Source organism: Macaca fascicularis, chromosome 12 (assembly GCF_037993035.2).
Source record: "Macaca fascicularis isolate 582-1 chromosome 12, T2T-MFA8v1.1".
Lineage (NCBI taxonomy): Eukaryota > Metazoa > Chordata > Mammalia > Primates > Cercopithecidae > Macaca > Macaca fascicularis.
The window spans coordinates 34,937,247-34,959,175 of record NC_088386.1 but is presented as its reverse complement, the minus strand read 5'-3'; the positions used below and the strand labels follow the sequence as shown (position 1 = coordinate 34,959,175).

The 21,929-nt window shown below is 36.2% G+C and overlaps 1 long non-coding RNA gene across 1 annotated transcript in view; it reads right to left on the bottom strand.

Annotated features, from left to right (window-relative positions):
* The window catches only part of LOC135966423 (uncharacterized), a 184,150-nt gene extending 162,449 nt beyond the window's left edge, over positions 1 to 21,701 (bottom strand). The window contains exon 1 of the long non-coding RNA XR_010579745.1: positions 21,378 to 21,701. This is a non-coding gene — a long non-coding RNA (uncharacterized lncRNA). The remainder of the gene's footprint in view (positions 1 to 21,377) is intronic.
* Positions 21,702 to 21,929: the final 228 nt, after the last annotated feature.

The following is a 21,929-nucleotide window of genomic DNA, read 5'->3' as shown; positions in this document are numbered from 1 at the left end:
GCTAACAATCACACAAAAAATCTTTTTCATAAATTTATCTTTCATAAACCTACTTAGAGTTAGACGTTCCACAATATGCTTAGACCTTTAATTTGTACTATATTTTCTCTTTCTTAAATAACCAGTCTTTTCACTTTAGGAGAAAACTTTACAGCATAAGATTCTTCCTCAGATAAAATTATTCTTTTTTTCTTTATTAAGTTCCTTACCAAACATACGTCTTCATCATTATATCTATAACTTTCTCTACATCTGTCTCTCCTACTTTCTATTTTCTTTCTATTTTGTTTACATTTCTTTCCTAAATCCATATTTGAAAACAACTTTTAAATGACCTCTGAGTTTAAACAAATTTTCTTCTCAAAAAGAGCATGTATGTCATATAATTTTTCTCATAAAAAACACATTTTTTGCATACTTTGTGCACAAAGTTATATATATTAATTAGAATTTCAACTCTTAGTAAACTTATTTCTGGTTAAATCTAGGAAACAAGACATTCTGAACTATCTGTCACATATCAGTATTTTACAGATGTAAAACATTTTATAATTTGTAAAACTATTTCTCCATAATATAATTTTATGTATATTAATAGACATAAATACATGCAGTCTTTCTGTAAAATTTAAGAAGCCAGTAACAAATATTTATACTCAACAATTTATGTTTCAGTATTTTATGTTACTTATCTATTACTTAATTTAACATAACTTTAAGATTTTAAAATACATAAAAAGTTTATATATAAATATTTATTCCATTTACATTTATTTATTTTGATCAATTATTCCTGGATTACTTATAAATACTGATACTGTAAACAGAACTAGTCCTTATTTTAAGATATACCCTTGTTAACCATTTTTATAGACTGTAAATATCGCATGTTCATCTAAGTAAAAAACTTAAATTTGTAGTTATTTTACTGATAAGTCAAAAGATGCAATTGTTTTAATTAAACCAACAATATTAAATTAACCTTACTTATCAAAGAGTTACAAAAACAAAGAACATTCACTCTGTGTTTTCTAGGTTTATAATTTTATAAATTTTGTGTCAAATCCTGACACCTTAAGACATCTTGCAGAGACAAATACAAAACGGTCTGACGGGTAACCCCAGATAAAAATGTATGCTGACAATTCTGAAAATGATTCTCTTTTTATTTTATCTACAAATTTAATACTAGCTTATTTGTTAAAAATTTACTTAAGTCTCATGAACTAAAAAGCATTTGGATTAATTACATTTTAACAATATTTATATGATTGCTCATTTATCTAAGAAAATTGGAATGGAATTTCTTAAGAAATATCTAGCTGACTAGGGAAGATTTTACTATATAGACATGAAATACATCCGGATGCATTTATATATGTATAAAAACACCCAATATAGATTCACATACAAGCAAAGTTCTTATAGCTTTCATTTTAGAATTTTAATTATGAGACAGTAAAAGATAGTAATACAAACTACAAACCCACAAATCTATAAAACATATTTAGACACAAATTATATTTCTAATAAAATGGGAACTATTGACATATCTATACCTATTTGCTGTGGTAGGTAATCTCATAAAGGCTACAGGCCAAAATTTTGGGTAAAGCAGTTTGGCTTAAAAAAAAATTCTTATTTACGTTTTTGGTCCCTGTTACAGCTTCAAGTTGTATTTAGAGTTAAATTTTCGGATGTCTACCTTTAAGCTATGACTGGCAGAAGTGTAAAAGAAAAACAAAATCTTCAGGTTACCTTGAATTTTAGTAACACATTTTTCTTTTGTTTGCTGGTCTGACTAGTTAATGCAGGGAAGAAAGCATTTTTTAAGAAAATGTAAATTGCACTTTTTATGGCTCTTAGCAGGGCCACGTGTGGCAGACAAAGCAGTTTTATTCCAGACAAAGATCATTTATTACTGATCTGAGCTCAAGACTTTGACCTATTTGATCTGAGAGCCTAATTTTTATAAATATTTATCTAGCTCTTTCTTCTCAGACTATCAATTCTTCAATTAACTATTCCCTCACCCTAAGTTATTGTTAGCCAGGCAAACCCAAATTTACATTAAAAAGGATGACTCCTTGGTCTAGGTTAGTGGTTGCCATGGAGCTGCTGTAATTTGTAAAGCCATTAATTTGAAATCCCTTGAAGTTTTGTTTTCTATCTTGGCTGGAATGGCATAAGGAGTGAGTTTATCTTAATACCATCAGAAAATCAGTGGATTCAAAGTAGGCAGAAAAAAAAAGAGAGATAAAGAACTTAGAAGATTCTATATGTCGACTTTACAGTTGGTTGCAGTTTGCAATTCAGATCTATGGAAAACAGGCTTGGGGAGTTTAAATGAGCCCCATGATAGTCATTGACTTAAAACTATGGACAAGAAAAAGTCATGTAGCTGGCTGGAGTCCCAGGATGCTTGGCATGCCTTAATATTTCAGGATCTTACTCAATTTCATATTAATTTCTCAAAAGCAAAGAAAAACCTACAAATCCTGTCAGAGACTGTCAGGAGTTTGGACTGGTGTTCTAGATGGTGGTGACTGCCCTAGGCACTTGACATTGGCTATCTTATGACCACTGTTTAGAATAGTTATTTTGCTCTCGGAAGAGCGAGCAAGGGGAGAATAAAACGTGAAAGAACCAAATCACTTATAGATGCATGTAACCAAACCAAAATAAGAGTGTTCACAGAAATTTTAAGTCAGGCATTCAGACAAAACAACATTTTAAATTACGGAAATAGAACCAAAGTGAATTCACCAGATCAGATGTGTCTCACAGACAAAACATCTATTTTGTGGAAACCAGAGTATTCAAATAAGAAGGACATTTGTCTTTATACCAGAAAAGGCCTGCCAAAAGCAAACGAAACTTTTGTAGTCTCAAGGGGGATGCAAGGTCCTGTATTCAAGGTGGGTTTATCACCGAATCAGATCCCAAATAATGTAAAAATGAATTTTCCAATAGTGAGTAGTCAGATAATCCCAGAAGAAATTCATTAGGGCAAAAAAGGCAACTCATGGAAATGTAGAGTATGAAGGACTCGGCTGGTACAACACTGGATTCCAGAGGCAGCCAGTTCATCCAAAGTGACCTCAGTTTGGTCCCACTTCTGAAGCACTATGTATGTAACATTGAGAGGTTCTCTAAAAGAAAATATTCATTCAGGAATAGGCATTGCAACTGGAATATGCCAAAGTAAACTATGTGCATATTCTGGAAGGTATTATAAATGAAGGCAAGGTTTTGAAAGGGAAAACAAAGAGAATTTCAAAATAATTTTGAGATAATTATCCTTGACTAAAGGATTAATAAGAAGGGTTGCTTCAATTTGAGGTCGGACAGGCAGGTAGGGATAGATGTCCTTGCAGAAGTACTATTTTGTGTAAGATTGTGGTGGTCTCTGTGCAAGGCTGTGCTTTTTGGGGAGTCTGATAGTCACTGATATCAGGCATTTGTCAGTGAGAACCCTCTCTTCATGGCTTTCCCTAGTCCTATTTATCAAAGTTTTTAACACAAGTGACTTCATTTAATCATTGATATCCCACAATTTAGCCAATCAGTAATTTTCAAAAGTTTGAAATTGCATTGTAAAAACAACAACAACAAAATGACAACATTGTAACAAGGTTCCCAGGTGCTTTTTAGGCACATAAAAGTTTGAGGAGTGCTGGTCTACCAACTTCAACACGACCAAGCTCCTATCCTCTCTCCACCCTCATGTTCTACCATCTTCACTTAACTCTCGCCTCTGGGCTCCTCACTGTTCCTCAAACGTGGCAAGCATTGTGTCATTCAGGATGTCTGCTTCAACTCCTCTGTTGCCTGGAATGTTCAGCCCTTAGGACATCTTCCTGGTTCATCCCCTCCCCACTTCCAGATGCCTGCCCACCATCATCTTAGGAAGCCCTGACCACCCCCACTCTCCCCTGCCAACTCATGTTCTCTAGATTCCTGGACCATGCTTTGATTTGATCATGATATTTATCACTACTTTATAAAGTTCATTACATTATATGTTTATATGAAATATTGCTCTCTCCTACAAATAAAATCTCCATAACTGCAAATACTTAGTCATTTACTTATTTCACTGCTCTATCCCCAAAGTCCAGCATATAGAAGATATTCAACAAATACTTGATGCTCAAGTGAATATATGAAACTTCTAATGAACAGTGGCTTAGCCAAGTATCCAAACTTGTTTTAAAGACCTTAAAATTATAATTTAGGCACGTTTGATGCCTACAAGAAAATTAGCTGTAGTTTACAAATGCAAAAGGACATATAGTCTAGAATGTCTGGGCACTGAATGTATGAATAATCTGATCAGATTTTTGAGGTTTTTTGTCTTTGAAAACGGGATAAATGTGTTTTCAATTTTATATAAAGAAAGGTCAGCTTCATTATAATATAGTGGAGATTTTTTTTTTCCCTTAAAATCTGAGCATGGGAATAAGGCTACATATGTGTGCTAAGAAAGCAGAAGGCACTCCAGCCTGTGTGACAGAGCAAGACTCTGTCTCAAAAAAATAAAATAAAATAAAATAAAGCAATGGATTGCAGAAGATTCTGTCAGTGCCCTTTAATCTCAACTTCCATTGTAATTTGAGGGAGTTCTTCATCATATGCATCTGTGGAAGCCAATGAAGGTGTAGATCTTCCCTTGCCATAAACCTTGGGAGCTTGAAGATGGGCATCTGAATAATTTTACCAAGCAGACTCTTCTCCCATTGATTTTTGAAACTTTCCTGAGTTATAAATACGCTTAAGGAGTTTAAACTTGATTTACACTAGCCTGGGAATAATGGGCACACCCTGAGTTCATTTGTGGTGAGGTCCCCACAATTGTGGTGATGGCACTGGCAGCAGGGTCCTATCCAAATCCTTCTGACTGCTAGACACTAGCTGTGGTTTCTGTTTCCCTCTTGCTTGTTTCATGCCTACATTTCAAGGCCCCAATATTCAGTCTTCCCAAACATTTTGTGAGACATACTCTAGTTTTTCAACAAGTTCCTTTTCTGTTTACATTAGCTAAAGTCAAGTGCTATTCCTTGCAACAAAGAAATATTCACTACTTCTTATGTATTTTCAATTCTTCTCCTGTGTGTGTACATTTACTTATTTCTGAGACACTTTCTTTGAAAGTTCTGCAAGTGGTTGCCTATGAGTAGTAAAATCTTTCGAAGTTTGTATGTTTGAAAGTATCATTATGGCCAGGCATGGTGGCTCATGCCTGTAATCCCAGCACTTTGGAAGGCCGAGGCAGGCAGATCACCTGAGGTCTGGAGTTCGACAGCCTGATCAACATGGAGAAACCCTGTCTCTACTAAAAATACAAAATATTAGTCAGGCATGGTGGCGCATGACTGTAATCCCAGCTACTCGAGAGACTGAGGTAAGAGAATTGCTTGAACCTGGAAGGCAGAGGTTGTGGTGAGCCAAGATCACACCACTGCACTCCAGCCTGGGCAACAAGAGCAAAACTCCATTTCAAAAAAAAAAAAAAAAGAAAGTAAGCTTCATTCTTAGCAAAAATATGCATTAACTTATTCAACAGAATTCATTGTGTACCTACTACACAACTGGCACTAAGTAATGTTTCTATTATGCTAAAAGAAAATATTGCTAAGATTTATAACTAATATAAAAATAAAAGATTGACATTTCTGAGAAAGTCATACACAATTTGGTTTAACATTTCAGCTCTTTGTGGGCTTTTAGAGTAGCAGCCGTATAGTTTGGGGATATGTTTTTAAAATAAAAATAAGATTTTAACTTTTAAATCTTATGTGTTAAAAGACATATGTATTTAAGTCCTATATACTTAGGCCTATATGTATATAAGTACATATGTTCAGATACACACACACTGCACACAATATGTATACTCACATATATATGTATATGTGTGTATTTATATAAAAGTCTGTGAAGTGTGTGAATGTGTAGAATTGGACCAATTTTATAGCCTCTAGATTCAAGAAACATTAGTTTTTTTTCAGAAAAATGAAGAGCTAAGAGATTACCTAGGATAGGACACAGCACATAAGTACCATGCAAGAGATTATAGACAACAAAATAGCTGATAGATACACAGATGTCTGTGTGTAGATAAAGGCTCATCTGAGTTTCTCAAGAACAAGGTAAGTCTTGGAGAGGGTGGGTACTTGAAGTTTGGATGAGATTTTGATAAACAGAATATTGGAGAGGTAATGGTAAAATAGGAAAGTACAAACAAAAGTACCTCAGATAAATACTCATTATGAAGACACCATGAAATTCAATAGGATTCTTCTTTCTTTCTTCTTTTCCCATATTTCATGATTCTAAAATGATTAGAAGGTAGTGGGAGTTTCAATAATTATTTTCAAGGAATAATCATAGTGAGTGACTTTTATTGCAGCACAACTTATACGAAATTCTTTATACTTTCAAAAAACTATTATATCTCAACAAAAAGCAATTTAGTATAATTTCTTGCATTTTACAGATAAGAAAACTAAGGATTGAAATATAAATAACTTGCCAGGAGTGGCACAGCAGTAGGTACAAAAGCTGAACTGTGTCCTTCTGAGTTCCTGACTCCTGGGTCATTATCACCATCCAGGCTTCCAGGCTGCCTCCTTTTAGCCTCCTTTTGGATCTATACAATTTTAAGTCAATACTCTCTCTTTTTTTTTTTTTTTACTTAAAAAAAAAAAAAAAGGGTAGAATCCTTATCTTAGCCACTAAATAAGTTTTATAATGATGCCAGGTCCCATATGCTTCCATCATTGTTTAAAGTAGAAATATTGCGAAATATCAAGATGCTCCAATCTAAGTATGATTATTTCCCTAAACTAAAAGTTTATACATTTATTTATTTATTTATTTATTTATTTATTTATTTATTCTTGAGACAGAGTCTTGCTCTCTTGCCCAGGCTAGAGCACAGTGATGCAATCTTGGCTCACTGCAGCCTCCACCTCGTGGGTTCAAGCAATTTCCCTGCCTCGGCCTCCTGGTAGCTGGAATTGCAAGTGTATGCCACCACGCATGGCTAGTTTTTCTATTTTTAGTAGAGATGGGGTTTCACCATGTTGGCCAGGCTGGTCTCAAACCCCTGACCTCAGTTGATCTGCCTGTCTCGGCCTCCCAAAGTGCTGGGATTATAGGCATGAGCCACCATGCCCAGCCCTAAAAGTTTATACTTTTAATAGAAAAAAAAAAAAAAAATAGAAACAAAAGCACTCCATAGGAAAGATTTTTTCTTTATAAAATCTCAGTGTGCAAATATAATTTTATTTATATTTCTCTTAATGTAATCATTAAAGAATATTCTCATATCCATCAGGCACGTGTGACTGTGGATGAAAATGTCATTCATTATTCTCTCTCTCACCACATAAGAATTGTTTTAAAACCTTTCATTATTTTTTAGTCTATTGAAAGTTAAGAACTTCTGTCTCTCCTCATTGGCAGCAGATAATACTGGGCTAAAACTTTTTAGGTAGAAAGCTGCTTTTATTTATCGCACCCACAAGTGCTAGACTCTGACTTCTCCTGGTCCTGTGGCAGAAACAGTTGGGAGGTGTGTGAGTGATTTCAGTCCTGGGTGGATGATAATTCCTCCGGCAGAGAGGACAGGCTCTGTGTCTCGTGAAGGAAGGGACTAGAGGACATACAAACTAAGTTGAAGCCTTTTAAATACTGTTGGAGCTGAAAAAAAAGCTGTTTCAAAAGAGATGGCAGTCAAAAACTCTTGAAGACAGGAGCCCACCTGACCTAAAAGAAAAAACAAGAAGACATGTCCCATAAAAAAATGGAAGATCACAATCTCAAAAATAGATGTGATAATATCTTTAAGTCTCTCAATGTAAACATCATAAATGTCCAACAAATTAGCAAAGCGTGTTGTGTTCCAAAACAAGGCTGCCTTACGCTTAACATCGATACTTTAAAGCTTCAACAGAAAGCACTGGACTGACTTTGAAGTCTAGAACTTGGGAAATGTTTAGTCATTTGACATCACCACCTGCTTTTCTGAATGCTCAAAGCAGTTTCTTTCTAAAAGTAAGTGTGTCATATACTTGGAGACAGAATTCCTGAAAAGTGGAGCTAGAAAAAGTGACCAACGGAGGTGTCTGCTTTTGAGTCTTATTTCAAGTGCTCATTTCTATTTTTTGACTCTTGTCCTTTGCTTTTTACTAACTCTAGTAAGAACAGGAGCATAAAAGCTAAAATTGAAATTGCACTAGTAAAGTCACTGGGACCTTAAAGCTTGACAGGGATATTGGTGTTTGGTGATATTAGCTTTTGGTGATATTAGCTTTAGGTTTATCTGTCTGCATTTCCTTTCACACATTTGTGAAAATGCCCAATCTTTTTTTTTAGATTTTTCCCTTGAAAATTTATCTCCTGATCTTCCTAACCTCTTACTCTATTCCCAAGCATAAGCACAGCATACACCGCCACCCTACTGGCTCTCCCCTTGGCCATGAAATATGACACTTTCAAAATTTTTTTAAATCCTAAGTATTGGTAGAAGGTTTACATTAGCATTGGAAGCGGCATTAATTTTGGCTCCTCTCAAACCAGGGTTTGATTATTTTCTGCCTTTAATTTTTTTTTTTTTCTTCTAGCAAGGGCAGAACCTCTTTCAAATCCTACCTGCTGTGCAAGCACAACAAAAGATTGAAGGGATGGGAATGCAGGGAGGCAGCCCAAATTCATTCTTTGACCTCTGAGCTGAAGTGGCTGTCATGCACAAATTCGATTTTTGCTAGAAAGATCTATTCTTCCATCCTTCAAAGGACAAAATTAATGAAACTAAATGAGTTGAGGAATTATTTCTTAAGCAATTTTTCACAAATGATGTATAGCAAATCTGAGAGTTTTCAATATTTGTTTGACAATTTGAGGAAGACAAACCAGAGCAACTTTTTGCTTTAAAACATAGAAAACATGTTACAGAACCCAGTGATAGGGACCACATGGTACAGTGGAAAGCATCTTGAACTCAGAGTTTGAAGATGTAAACTGAATTTAAAATGCTGCTTGCACTTCTTATCGATCACCGTGTGTCATCATTTTCCCTGTCTGTTACCTCTCTTTACCCCAACTCAGTATAATCACTCATAAACGGTGTTGAGTCATTCTGTCCAATCTTTCTCCTTCCACACAGAAATATTCCTGAAAAAGAAAGTTATTTGCTCATCCAGAAAAGATTGATCACAAGTGAGTGAGACACTTGCTATATTCTAATGAATTTTCAGTTCATTTAAGCAGGTATAACATGCACGTAAGAAATGTGTAAATGTAGTCATGTAATGTTTGCTCAAATTCTATTATGAGGACATTTGCAAGGTGGCATTTTAGGAAAGAGAGAGATAAGTTGGGATAAACGAAAGGAGGTGAGGAAGACTTCATGAGGGAACAGGACTTTGTGCCTGGAGTTCTTGGTGGAAGTTTCTGAGAGTGAGCAAAGAAACCATTATTATATAATTGAGATTACACTGGTGTTGAAGCAAAAACTGCTAGCTTTTTTCAAAAAGTCATTTAAAACTCATAAACATTCAGATTCCTGCACAATTAAATGAGGTCACAATAATGATCTAATTATCCTATTTTCACAAGTTAATTGAGAGTATTTTAATAGATCGTATATATAAAAGAGACCAGTATAGTATCTGGCATATATCAAGTGCCAATTTGATAGTTGGTATGGTTCAAGAGGAGGCAAGGCGTAGAAGCAAAGACAAGGCCATGATAGCAAATATGCCATGTCCAGAGAAGAGTACAGAAGCCAGACTGGCTAAAGACGAATCAGTCACTCTGGATTTTGAACTGCAGGAAGAAAAGAACCCTTTCCCTTTGTGGCTAAGAAGGCTACTCTGACCTGTCTAAGCTAATTCTCACATCTTAATGGAATTGCCAGTGGAATTCGGGTTTCTAGATTTTCTACCTAAGTTTAAATCTTTAGTCCCCTATTTGCTGAGTTCACTTAAATTGGTCTTAGTGTCAATACAGCCTAAAAGTTGATAAAGGCAGAGGGGAAAAATACAAATGATAGTTGACTATGGGTTATTGAATGAATAGATGAGTGAGTTCAATTTTTAAAACCCTGATGTACTAATGATATGTATTTTTGTAGTATAAATTTATTTATATTCTGAGATCATATATTAATTAGCTTTCTAAGTCATGCTGTGGTAACAAATGGTTCCAAAATCTCTGGGTTTAGAGCAGTATTTATTTCTCACTCACATGTATCTGCTGCAGCTTGATTTCAGTTTACTTCACTTAGATTCTAATTTCAGGACCCAGATTGACAGATTGAAGAAGCAGTCTTGCGGCAGAGAGGGTGAGTGGTATCACCACATTCTGGCCACGTTTAGAATTCTGCAAACTGGGGGCATCTGGCACTTCTGCTTACTTTATATTAGCTAAAGAAAGTTGTGTGGGACAGAGATATATACTTCTACCACAGGGAGCATTTTAAGTTGTGTATCATTGGAAAGTGAAGTACAATTCTTCTACAAACGAAGAAGGACATGAACAATTGGGAACAAAAACATAACCATAAATATCTGAATTAACATTTTCTAAAAATTAACATACAACTATTTTGCCCCCATTTCTTAATGGAAAATGTAGCCTAAAGCTAGCATGTCATTTTTACTTCACTAAAACAACCTCTACTTCACAGATGTGTAAAATTGCACTGTTTTACCTGCTTGAGCTTCTATGGGACACTTCAGAGGCTACTGCCCATTCCTAATACATCTCAATCAGACGGAGTGGCAGATTGTGGTCTTTCTCTGAGATCTTACTCTTGGATATGCCTATTATTGCTCAGAGAGTTTAATGGGTTTCCCCAAATCAAGATTTATTGATAAGATTCTAGGTGCTCGTAATATATGTTAAAAGGCATGCATCGTAGTGACCTTGCTTTTAAAGAATTGCCTCAAGTAAAATGCAGACTGTGTAGTGGATAAATCAGTCACTGTCCAGGGTCTTTGGAAAGTATGACTATCAATACAGCTGGAGCAATGAATGAACTGGGTTTGCTTTACATCCACAGGGCCTCTCCAACCGTCTCCGTCTGTAGATAATACTATAAAGCCAGTGTCTGAGACATCTTTGTTTTTATTGTGGCAATATATCTAAGCCTTCTCTTTATCTTAACTAATCCAGTACCCCTGAAATATGATGCTGCGTCTCTGAAAGAAAGAAAAAAAAAACCTGATAAGATAACCACCTAGAGTGACATTTATATAATTGTCCAGTCAGAACTCATTTCCAGCTGCCTACATGGAGCTTGCTTCACTGTTGTAGCTAGGAAACAGGGAAGGCAAATAGCTGCTTGTGTTTGGTGCCAACCTTCTGAACTAGTCATGCTTAAAGGAAAGCATTCCTGTACTTGCAGTTACACAGATTTGCCTCCTAAAGTCTCATTTTTTTTGAATAATAATTAGAGGGACCTGCCATTTGAAGTCAAACTCCCGATGTAGATTCAACAAGAAAGTGTCTTTATAATTAATAAAATTCCACGTTTTCCTCCAATTTGTATAGATGCCCCCAAACCCTCTATTTTAACTGAACTTTTAATCTCAAAATTCAGTTGGGTTTACACCAGGGTGGCAGCTGATGTGTCTGCAGCCAGCAGGGATTTTCTGCATTTAGTAGGACTGGCCTAGAAGCTGTTGCTATAAATTCCCATCTGGAGATTTCAGGCAGTCTTTCTAGCCTCTCTCTCCAATTAATGGTTTCTTTGTTTATTGACTCCAGGCACCTCAAGACTTTACAGGTATCAAGAGTCTGCCTTAATGCTCTACTTTTAAGCTAAGGTAACCAGTAAGGAGGAAAATTTACATGACATCATTCTACCCAGTTCTTTCTGATTTTATACGTTATAAAGCTTGGCCTTATTTATAAGCTGTGTTGTTCTTGTCTCCTTAATATCCTTTGTTTCCATGGCTCTTACAGGAATCTAGGTCTACTTACCTTTCAGCATTTCTATTCCTCGAAGCTTTGGAGAAGAGCTTGCACATCTGTTATAGACTTTGAGATATAAACCCTAGCCCCAAGTTATATGGAAATTGGCCTGGGGCCTGGTGGAGTCAACTCAGAGCAAGGTTGACAGTACTTCCACTTCAAAATTTGGAGTCTTGAAGAAAAGCCAGTCTCATTTGCTGCCACATAAATAATCTTTACTTTGTCAAACTAAAGGTCATTTAAATGGTGAATTACTCAGAGCACAGTTTCAAACTCTTGTGAGTTACACAGACTAACTTAGCCTTAAAGATCTGCAGTTTGGGATAATACAAAAGTTTTAAGGGTCAGTACAAATTTAATTATTCCTTGATACTCATTCCTCAAATCCTGTTTTTTGTCTGACAAAGATCAAATTCCTGAGACATACTATGCAAGAAATTCATAATCAACACTTAGGAATAAGCACTGTTTGGGTATAAACTTCCATTAAATTTTATATATATCTGTGAACATATATCATAAAATTGAGATCATAATGTAGAAATAATTATTTAATTTTTGAGAACATGATTTTAATGACTATACAGTATTTGATAACATAAACACATCTTAATTTATCTAGTCCTCAACTGATATTCATTTAGATTATTTTCACAAGTTATCAGAAATAAGACTGAAACGAAATCTTTATGAATAAATATGGGCTCGTGTGTCTGATTATTTCCTTCTATTTAACATACATTCCTAGAAGTAACTCTTTGAACTCTTTATGTAGCACCTCTGGAATTTAAAACTATATCTAAATAAAAACTTAAAAAAAAGTTTCAAATTATATGTATATATGCACACAATTGCTTAGGTTTTTTTTGTTTTTTGTTTTTTGTTTTTTGTTTTACATTTTTCTAATCTTTCTTTGAATGAATACACTTCATGTTCTACAAGAGTGCTTCTAGAAGAATCAAATGAGTAATACTACAGTTTCGCTGACAGGAAACATTCAGAAATATTTGAAGAATTGTGAATGAATAAATGCATTAATAAATGACTTATCTTCATGCTAACATGGCTGGAAATTCATACTATCTTGTGTTTCTTTTTTTTCTGTCTACCACTCCCTATAACCACTGCCTACCTCTTCTTTTACACATGAATAAGACATAAGGCCAATAACTGGAGGGCTGTTTTCTGTCTGCTCTCAACCAAATCTCCTACATGGTACTACTAATGGAATGTTAGCAATACAAAATTACTGCTCCCGAGGTACTACACAGCAGCTATTTTTGACCCCTCTGTTGGAACAAAATCTGATGTCATTATGTTAGACATTCTCTGTCTATTCTATGTAGCATTTCTATCTGAGAATGCCTCATGTTCATTTTATATTGAAAGGAATTTTAAATAGAACCTCTGACCTATTCTATATAAAAATATGTTTTATCACAACCTTTATGATACTTTCAAAAGCTCTTTGGAAATCTAACATGTGAGTAGCCTGTAAAATACTTACCATTCCTTTTGACAGTGTCAGATGAGAAACATAAGCTGTAGCTTTGGAAGCCAATGGAAAGCCTCATGACTTCAGAATCTGTCTTATTGGCCCTTGTATGAAGCCCTTGAACTCTGACAGGTATTTTATTTTTCCTCCTTATTCCTCTCTGAATCAAAGCTCTCAAGCCTATAGTCATTGTTAGCTGTCTTTGCTTTTTTCTTTTGCTTTTCATTTACATGTTCATTGGAGGGTGGTACAGGAAAAGTGATTCCTTCTCCTGGAAAATGATAGGCCATAGACATGTTTCCCTTCCTCTTCTTGTCTTTTTAGGTGAGATCAGGATTTTAGATGCTCTGCTAAGACAGATATAAGTCATTGACTTTTATTTAATTCTTCCTGTGGAAGAAAATATTCTTGCAGGATCAATTAACTGCCTTTATTTCTGATGAGTACCAGGCAGCAGGGAAAATCCATATAAGAATCTAATAATTAAATAAATTAGAAGCAGACCTGCCAAGAAATAGAGAAAGGACGTTCACAGAGATATGCTCTGACATATTTGAGGTGATTTTCTCCTTAAATTATAATTTTGTAGGCAACTATTTTATTTCTCCTAAAATGAAGAAAGAGACAAAATTTCACCCTTCTCCCAGTAGGTTAATGACCCCCAAAATGATACCATGTAAAAATCCTGACTGAGACACTTAACTTTTTTTCTTATTGATATACCTCCTGATATGGTTAGGCTTTGTCTCCCCACACTAATTTCATCTTGAATTGTAATCTCCCAGGTGTTGAGAGGAGAACCTGGTGGGATGTGATTGAATCCTGTGGGTGGTTTCCTCCATGCTGTTCTCATAATAGTGCGTTCTCACGAGATTGGATGGTTTTATAAGTGTTTGGCAAGTTCCTCCTTCATTCACTCCTCTCTCTCCTCTGCTGCCAGGTGAGATGTCCTTGCTTCACCTTCTGCCATACTTGTAAGTTTCTTGAGCCCTCACCAGCCATGAATAACTGTGAGTCAATTAAACCTCTTTCCTTTATAAATTACCCAGTCTTGGGTATTTCTTTATAGCAGTGTGAAAACGGAATAATATGCCTCCTTTCCATTTTTATGAACAGATTGCAACTAAGAAGGAGATGTTCTGGATTCTACTCTCAATTAATTTGCAATTCACTGGATACAACCGTGGAAAAATTACTTAAATTCTTTCAGTCTTCATCTTTAATGCTGAAGCTATTGATAACCTTTATTAAATATTTAACTTTTGATTTTAATGAAGCTTGATTTGATATGATAGTATCTTTAGTAGATATCTATTTTTGCACCTGCCCAGATTTTATCCATTCATCTGATAATCACATCAACTTTTCCTCTGAAGTACCACCCCTCACTTTACTTTTACCATGTTCAGTTAGAGGTAGTTTACTACACCCCTTTCTTCAGAGGTAGACCTTTCACTGAGTAGCATATTTTTGGATTCACACTGATTATTCAATGAGACGTTTGAGACGCAATCAGAGTAAATGAGAAACAATAAGATGTTGGCTGGGATTTATGGGAAAAAAAATTCCTTATCTTTTCCTTGGGATTTGAAGCTGAAATAATAGCGATTTTTTGACTGTGGTAGGGTGAGGATAGAGTTTCTAGGAACTACTGCATGAAACCACAAAATGAACACAGTTAAATGGAAGAAAGACTCAAGAGAGACAAAACAAATCCTGATAATCAGTTGAGTTCCTATAATGCAGCCATGCCTAAAGATAGAATATTTGCTAATATCAGAATTTGGTGTATTTGTGTGTGTGTGTATGTGTGCACATGTGTGCATGCTAATGCCAGGGTATCAGTTGAAATTGTTTTTAGTACAAGTGAAAAAAACAAGTTACTACAAATGACTTAAATAATAGAGATAATTTATGGATTTATATAGACAAAAAGTACAAATATTAAAAGAGCATTAGATTTGTTTCACTTATGCAGCCTATACTGTCATTAATATCCACATTCTTTTGATTTCTCTAATCTGATTTCCGCAACAAAAAGTTTCATATAAAAACTTGCTCCCTTATAGCACTAAGACAGCCAGTTGCAATCTGATTTACATATTTCCTTGTCCAAGGCAAGGACAGATCTTCCTTTTTCGTAAACCTGTTAGAAAAGTATTTTCCTTACAAAATGCTACATATTTACTAAATTCAGTGAAATGCTCATTTTTGCATAGTTCCTGTGGCCAGAGGATTGCCATAGTTGAAGAGCTGAGAACCAGATTTCCTGAAGCAATAACTGTGGCCTTGTGGCTTTAACAAGTCTGACCTCACCTACTCAGATGCTGCAGTGAGTCAATCTCATCCACATTCCATGAGGATAACATAATAGGAAAGTGGTAAACGTGATGTTGGGAGACAGCCACGATGTCTGCCACAGTCAGGTCAGTATAAAATTTTTGTCACTTACACGTGACACTATTTTTCTAGTAGAGTATCTCATTTAATTTGCACTTCAGTTTACACAACACCTATTTGAAAGCTGTAGATCAAACCTGGGGGAGAAACCGGAAAGCGCAGTTGCTGTATGTTCTTATTCCATCCTTCCTCTGACCTAAAAATCTAGATGAGACAAGAGGGGAGGACTGTTTACAGAAAAATGGTTTCTGGAAAGTGGATTGGAAACCAAATAAAACAAGAAAAGTCTGTCAAATCCAAAACCTGGGGTCAATCATTAGACCTGCTCTCTACCCTGTATCTAATCCAGCCAAAGCCTCCAATAGATCTTGGAAATTTCATCTGGGCTTCAGGTAGCCTCAAATCCTAGTAAGATTTAAAAGTAAACCCTTTAATAGAGTTGCTATCCTTCGGCTTCAGATCCAAATTGTCTCTATGACACTGCTATCCGGGTGTGGAGCGTCGATCCACCAGGGGCCATATTCCACCAGCTGTAATGCTAACTTCCATGGTCAGAGCAGACCGGAACCAAGATGACAGCCTAGCTAATGATAATGTGAACTAGGAGACAAAGACACTCGGGGTCTTCTGCTGTTAAACACTGAGCTATAAAGTTACAACAGAGATGCAGAGGAGCTGAAATCATGGTAGAACAGACATCACAAACTGTATGAAAGAAACTTATCTACAGAGAGCAGAATGGAGAATGAGCACACAGAAAAATAAGAAAGGATCTTGTGATTCTGGAGGCAGAAAGATGGAGAAGGGCCTGTTCATTGACTTTCTTCCTGTGAAATACAGTTGTACTAAGGACTCTAAATTCTGACAGTACTGCCACCCTTACCCTATACATGTTTGCTAAAGCTCTTAAATGAAATTGAATGTTTTTCTTCTTTTAATAGTGAACAATATTAATTTAGTTAAGCCTCGAGAAGACATATACAAAAAATAAATATATAGGAGATTGATGTCTCTTGATACCTATTATTAGACATCCCTAAAGAAAAAAAGTAATACAGAATCATAAGGGCCCTAGCTGAGAGAAAGTCTTAAAGGCATAGAAATGATGGTCTGAAATAAACAAAAAACTACTATTTACTTTGCCTATAACATTTCATATGACCTTATTTAATCCTCATAACAACCACATGACATGTATATTATGATCCTCATTTTTTCAGATAAGAAACTAAGACTCAAAAGGCTTCATAACTTGCACAGAGGAAAGTGGCAAAGTAAAAATTTCTTCTACAACCTCAGAGGAAAAAGACTCTTTATACCATTTTTTCTTTCTCCTTCCTCCTTTCATAATAAAGATTAGTAATCTTCATATATCAAAGTATCTCTTTCAAGCCAGATACAATTTATGATTTTATTATTTGTACAGGAAGTATGTAGCCAGAGGAAATTGCAAAGGCAAAGGCACATAGGTGTGTGAAGGCCCAGTGTTTGAGAGAACTACATACAATTCCAGTTCTAGAATAGAAGGTTCAACCTTCTATTGAAGGAGTGGTTGGTTGCTGATGATGCTGCAGAAGTGTAAAGGGGATCAATTAATAGAGTCCCTTCTGAGGGATTCTAGTTTTTTTAGGTTTGCCTATTATAATACAAACTCTCTTAAGAATTTAAAGAAGGGGAGTAGAGAAAATGCCATCAAAGGCATGAGGATGTTGTTGCTGAGCTACAAAAACTACATAAAACATAAAGATGCACACACACACAGAATGACAGATGAAGTCTTGCACTGGAACTTTAAGACAAGAAGAAAAGGGATGTGGAATGATGTGACAGTATCTCTACATGCTGAATTTTATTTTTAAACATATGGTATAGTTCTGCATAGGCATAATAATGCTAAAATCTTCACAACTAAATTCAGAGCTCTTTTGTTAAATATTTTGTATAATACCAAAACATTTCTTAACAAGTTCACAAAATGAAATTGCTGATGGAATAGGCATTGGCCTGATGTGCACATAAAAACAAATGTTGCTCCTAAGACCGAGGTAACCTGGACATTCAATTCCCACTCAGTCTGCAAGCTGGTTCTTTGGGTGCCACCTCCCTAGACACTTGCTGGTGTGTAGATGGATGGTGTTAATTTCAGATTGGGAAATCTCATAATGCTGTCCTGAACCTTGCAAACAAGGTCGGACCTTTGTAGAAGCTGTTGCCCTTCACAGAAACATATGCTTGTTTATTTTGTCTGCGTATTTTGTCTACAAATTACCTCAGAATAATTTTATGTGTGTCAGGGAACATAATAAATGTTTCCATGTTTAAATTTTCTACGGTTTTCAACAGAAAAAGCAGAGAACTTCCTTGGTTTAATTAGAAAGCACTTGTCATCAGGCTAGAAAGCATCAGTTGTCTGATGTATAGCTGAAAAGGATGTATGTTTATGATAATTGGTAAAGGTGGCATTTAAACTCGTTAAGACCTTATCTAATAAAAATTGGGAGATGGATGATAGTCTTTCAACATCTCCTAGCGCCTTTTCACTCGTGATTACCCTGTGATGCTTCTCTCCTCCTCGTGTTTTTGTTCTTTTATGTAACTGAAGGATGACTGACCTTGGCATTATCATCATCTAATCAAATTCAACCATTATTTCCTCAGCAGTAGTTATGCACAAAACTGTGTAGGTACTGCAGAATAGGGTCACTGCCCTTAGAGAGCATTTAATTTAGATGAGGAGACAAGGCATTTACAAAAGAAATAGTTTAGTAACAACAAAAATGTGAAAAGCTACTATTACAGAGCTGTTTGGTAGTTTGGTTCCTGCCCAGAGTTTACATGACATCCAAGAAGAAACGGTAACATGGAGCAATCAAAATTTGTAACTAATATTATATCTCCTCATCCCATTGTCACTAACATAGAATCTGACAGACTGAAGATTCAGAAATGACTCCAAGGTATTGGGCTTGGGTGACAGTCAATGATTACATTCTTCACAAAGACAGAAGGAAAACAAAGGGAGCTATTTTTAAAGAGAAAATGCATCTAAAAAACTGCTCTGATTATGTTATTATCCTATTCAAAAATGTCCATGATTTCCTGCAGGCTGCTTGTAGAGTTTGGTAGAGCAAAATGATTACCTTAAGCAGTCTTTATGCTAGGGAGTGGTGACACAAGATGTAATAAACTGTACTCTCTGCCACTGAACTCACTGTAAATAGAGAGTCATGAAAGTGGGTGAACACCTTGAGAAAAAGAGGGCTGTGGATCAATCTAAGAAGAATTATCAGAAAGCACACACACCAGTCTTCTGGAATACCATTAGTGGGGAAAAGTCACAGAAATGAAAGCAGTAACAGTAGATATGCACGACTTTGGTTCTTTGCAGTCTGTGGCAGCACACAAAGACATATTAGACTTCTAGAGAGGGACCTGGCCCTTGGCCTGGGTGTTTCTAAGCTCCTTGACTGGGGAGGTCCCCATCTTTCATGGCATGATTAGGAACTGAGATTCAACACTAGTATGATATTGCAGAACCTAGACTCAAACCTAGCTAAACACTCATTGGTTGAGAAAGCACCAGAGTCTCCCTCCCCGGGAGCAATCAGGAAACTAGGTCCAAGCCTTGAGACTACAGCTATAAGGCTAGCGGAGTGCTGTTCTATCACTCCAGTATTTATGGTTGTGGGAGTCTTATCCCCACGACCAACATGATCAAGGTGTGGGACACAAGTCCTCTAGTTACAGCTATTCAGCCCGGCAGAACCTTGCCCTGAACTCACATTACAGCATTGCCAAGATTGATTGCCTTACGCATTCAGTGTATCAGTTTCTATGAAGCTTTGCTGCAGCCAGTTTAGAAAGAATCAGTCTTTTTTTTTTTTTTTTTTTTTGAGAGGGAGTCTTGCTCTGTCACCCAGGCTGGAGTGCAGTGGCCGGATCTCAGCTCACTGAAAGCTCCGCCTCCCGGGTTCCCGCCATTCTCCGGCCTCAGCCTCCCGAGTAGCTGGGACTACAGGCGCCCGCCACCTCGCCCGGCTAGTTTTTTGTATTTCTTAATAGAGACGGGGTTTCACCGTGTTAGCCAGGATGGTCTCGATTTCCTGACCTCGTGATCCGCCCGTCTCGGCCTCCCAAAGTGCTGGGATTACAGGCTTGAGCCACCGCGCCCGGCCTGAATCAGTCTTGTAATAGCCCTAATCTTCAAATGTTAAGAAGCAAAATTGGATTTGGGCAATTCTAAATTTAGGGGTCAGGAGAAGGCAGAACCACCTAAAGAGGCAGAAAGAGTATCCAAAGAAGTATAAGGTGAATGAGAACGAGAGTATTCAGGGTCACAAAGGCAAAAAGAGAAATGAATTTCAAGTAAAGAAGGACATTTAACTTGCTCAATGCTAGTGAGGCTATAGGGAGAATGAAGCACAAAAAAAAGATGCAAGATTTAAAAAGAAAGGGGTATATTAATGAGCATGTTTCAGTAGTGTTATACAGTTAAAAACTGAATTAAAACTAGATTAAAAGTTGTTAAGAAATGAAGAGTGATAAGAAGAAAAGATGGAAACGGGCAGGGAGAAGAAGGCAATAGTTTGAGATAGGAAGAGGAAGCAACAACAATCTTTTATCTACCACAGAGATAACCTGACCTCTTGTGAGAGGGGCTATGGAGGATGGAGAAGGTTAAGCTGGTTAGAAAGAAATTGTGTTCTCTGACAAATGGTTTCCAGTTCTTATGAGTTAACATATATCAAAATTAAAGGACATCAATGAGGTCTTAAATAAGGTGATTGCTTTCATTTGATTAAGACTAATTTTATGATTCTTTACTCCAGCTTATGAGAATAGTTCTAGCAGTGGTTTTTCAGTCACCAAGCCTAGCTAAGAGAATTGTATTCTGGCTAGGACACTTTTTCATGATCCTTCACATGTCATCCTCAATCTGCTCCTTTATTACATATCAAACATCTCTACCTATACAAAATAGCATAAGCACATGTTTTTCCCCTCCCCTAGCAATTCCCATCAAAACAAATGTGGCCAAAATCAGGGGTGGATAAACCGCATGGGTATTTTCCTCTTTTCCTGAAAAATTATATTTTTAACTTCTATTTGTTACAAAGGCAAGAACTAGGAACAAGTGGATTGAAACATTTACTTTTTCTCGCTGGAGACTCAGCACCCTATAAATGTAATGTAACATTTTTAGTATTTTTTTAAATGTAATATTCAGTCAATAAATGAAGAAACTGAGGCATAGGAAACTTAAAAACATTTTTAGGATCACAAGAAAGGTGAATAAACATACCATCTATAAACAGCTATGTATCTCTGATTATTTTCATTTAGTTTTCTACACTTTTCTGTTGATACTGTACAGATGAAAGTAGAGTAGCTTATTTTGAAGATACAAAGCCATCTTGTATTAGTCAGTTTGTACGCTGCTATAAAGAACTGCCTGAGACTGAGTAATTTATAAAGAAAAGAGGCTTAATTTACTCACCGTTCTGCATGGCTGGGGAGGCCTCAGGAAGCAATCATGGCAGAAGGGGAAGCAAACACAGATTTCTTCACATGGTGGCAGGAAGGAGAAGTTCCAAGCAAGAGGAGGAAAAGCCCCTTATAAAACCATCAGATCTCATGAGAACTGTCAGGAGAATAGCATGGAGGTAACTGCTCCCATGATTCAGTTACCTCCCATTGGGTCCCTCCCATGACTCGTGGGGATTATGGGAACTACAATTCAAGATGAGATTTGGGTGGGGACATGGTCAAACCATATCACATCTTATCCCAAAGTTGAGCTTCAGCTTTCCACGTTGTTGGATTTTTTCCGTTCTGGGTATTTTTACTATTTTGAGACTTGATGGCTTTCTTTAAGATATGTCTAAGCAATATCATAACATATGATATTGTCAGCCAAGGTCATTTGAGTGACAATGTCAGTCAAAATTATAGCCTGGTATATTGTAGAGTCATTTAACCAGTTGAATAACTGTTTTTTGTTCCCTTTTCAACCCATCAACCAGAAACATATCCCAACAATATATACTTT